The 2,837-nt window shown below is 38.2% G+C and overlaps 1 long non-coding RNA gene across 1 annotated transcript in view; it reads right to left on the bottom strand.

The window, feature by feature from the left end:
- Window positions 1-1,173: 1,173 nt before the first annotated feature.
- LOC118478668 overlaps window positions 1,174-2,837 on the bottom strand; it is a 31,499-nt gene continuing 29,835 nt past the window's right edge. The window contains exon 2 of the long non-coding RNA XR_004859217.1: window positions 1,174-1,253. This is a non-coding gene — a long non-coding RNA (uncharacterized LOC118478668). The remainder of the gene's footprint in view (window positions 1,254-2,837) is intronic.

The raw sequence follows: 2,837 nt of genomic DNA on the forward strand, positions 1-2,837 counted from the left end.
GAGAGAGAGAGCGAGAGAGAGAAAGAGAGAGATAGGGAGAGAGAGGAAGGGAGAGACTAACAAAAACTGTAACAGATAGACAGACAGACAGACACGCAGATAGACAGACAGACAAACAGACAGAGAAACAGACCCGCAAGTAGACACGATAGACAACACACAGAGAGAACGTGAGTGAGACAGAGATACGAGGCTGACGGATAGGGAGAGAGAGGGTGATGGGCGTGCCATATCTACACAAGATTTGTGTTTTCTTCTTCACCTAAGCATGCTCCTGTACCATTCACTTTGTATAGTAGCTAAACATGGTTCGGAAACATTGCCATAATTTTGATTTGAATTCACGGCGTAATGCTTATACATTTTTGTAAAGTCCTTGGCTGTAGGTGAATGTTGCCGTGATCTTGTATGTAATAATAATATATTAGTTCAAATAAATTATGTATACAGCAAAAATGTCAGAAAGAAAGGTAAACTAGCGTTAAGGGGTGTGCATTCTCTGACATAACTCACCTCAGTGCATAGGGCTAGTCTTTTGTCAATAATAGTATGTCAGATTTATAATGTGTCAATTAAGGTATCAAAGCAAACAACAACAACAACAACAACAACAACAACAACAACAACAACAACAACAACAACAACAACAACAAACAAAAGCGTACAGCTTATCTGGAGGTAGGCCGCTTCATGCCCTTGCGTTAATTTAGACGTCAGATTTTACTCTATGAAGACAAAAAAGCGGCTTTTTGTTTGTAATTCAAGCTTACCTTTACATGGGTCTAGCCATAGTCTGGCGTGAATTAAGACATACAATCCATCAAAACAAAAAATAAGAGGGAAAAAAAAAAAAAAAAAAAAAAAAAAAAAAAAAAAAAACCGAAAGTAATTGAAATGGGTTTTCCTTCTTTTCTTTGTTCTTTTTTATTTTTTTAATAGAGTCCAGCTTACCTGTAGGTGGGTCTAGCCATGGCCTTGTGGTCAGCCGTCCCCTCCCGTGAGGTCGCCGTGATGTCACGTGCTTGTAGTCCTTTCTGTCTGGTCCCCAGGAATCACAGGCCGCCCTTTGACCAGCGGTCACTGCACGCCGTTAGTACAATAATCCAACTACTCGAACAGCGCTCCATCATTCTCGGGACACTCCAGTCCATCCTCTCTTCCGATTTCAAAGTCTTTTCCTTTTCACATGATAGTTATTGTTATCTTTTGTTTTTGAAATAGTTTGACTACACTGATGTCTTTCTTGTAAACGACTATAACGTTTGTAGGGAAATAAACGGTGACTTAACATGGGCAGTACTTTTTTAAAGTCCAAGACTTAATTTTATACTTATATTAATCATAATTATTGACAGGAAGGAATTCAGGTATCCGCACACAGGTTTTTAAGTTCTTTTAGTTTTAGCGAAAGTTTTGCGGCATTTGCAACATAATTATTGTGATTCACGTGATTAATTTTAGAGGGGTTACAAAAGACTACGTAAAAAAGGGGAGAGAAAAGGACGATAGATTTCTTTTTAAATAGGAAAGAAGGAGGAATCCACACCAAAGGGTCTGCCAACCATCCGTATTACTTTCTGTATATATCTGTAGAAAATATAAAATCCAAAAAAAAAATTGTCTCACTCGAAATTAATCCCCCCCACCAACCTACCCCCTCCAAAAAGTCTTGGGACTCTCCTGTTCATCCTGTTGTCCTCTTTCAAGTTTGCTCCTTCTCACATGACAGATATTGTTATATTTGTTGTTGCTAAATTTAATAATCTGACTACACTGCTGTTTTTCTTGCAAACAACCGAAACGTCAAAAATAGCTGTACATTTTTTTAAGCCCAAGAAGGAATGAAACCAGCATTATAAACACGACAAAAATCAGATATCCACTCCTAAATTACTTTCTATTATTAGCTTTAGTATTATCGAACGAAATACAGCGTTTGAATTACAATAGGCCATATACGTGCTGAAGATTAAAGGTGTGACAAGAGAGTAACAAACACAGGAAAGAGGATATAATATGACGACGATAGATATTTGATAAGAAAGGCGGAAATCACACCAGAGCCCCCGCCAACCACCAAAACTACTTTCTATAATTTTAAGTTCCAAAATATCAAATCACAAACATCAGTCTCACTTTATATTATGATAAGCGTGTTTATTTTTATATTTTCATCGTCGAAAAAACACTTAGTAAGGCGTGGTGATTTACACCATATGACCTATAAAATGTTGTTTTTAAATGATTGTTTCATTCTTTCAGCATTGGGAAACATAAAAGGATATGATTTCAAATTTGAGTGTAATGGATTGAGAGAGAGAGAGAGAGAGAGAGAGAGAGAGAGAGAGAGAGAGAGAGAGAGAGAGAGAGAGAGAGAGAGAGAGAGGGAGAGAGAGAGAGGGAGAGGCTTGGTGTGAGCAAAAGAGAGAGAAACAGAGATAACGCCTGACTGAGAGAAAGAGGGAGAGAGCGAGAGAAAGAGGGAGAGAAAGCGAAAGAGAGAGAGAGAGAGAAAGAGAGAGAGAGAGAGAGGGAGAGAGAGAGAGATGGTCAGAAAGTGAGGAGGAGTAGGAAGAGGAGGGGGACTGAGATCGCCTACTAACTGACACCATTGTAAACATCAATAATGCGGCCAAAACTGGAATCGATTAATAAATACGGCTGCATCTTTGGTAGAGCTGGGGGAGGAATCAATTCCGGAACCGATTCCTACGATTAATGCTTTCGGTAGAGAGGTTCTGACTCTTTTTTTACATATAACCAACAGTTACCAGTTACTGTAACTATTAAAATTTTCTTTTTTTTTTAAAGAATGTATTTATGAAAAATAAAAGTTG

The sequence above is a fragment of the Aplysia californica genome, unplaced genomic scaffold (assembly GCF_000002075.1).
Source record: "Aplysia californica isolate F4 #8 unplaced genomic scaffold, AplCal3.0 scaffold00805, whole genome shotgun sequence".
NCBI classification, from domain to species: domain Eukaryota; kingdom Metazoa; phylum Mollusca; class Gastropoda; order Aplysiida; family Aplysiidae; genus Aplysia; species Aplysia californica.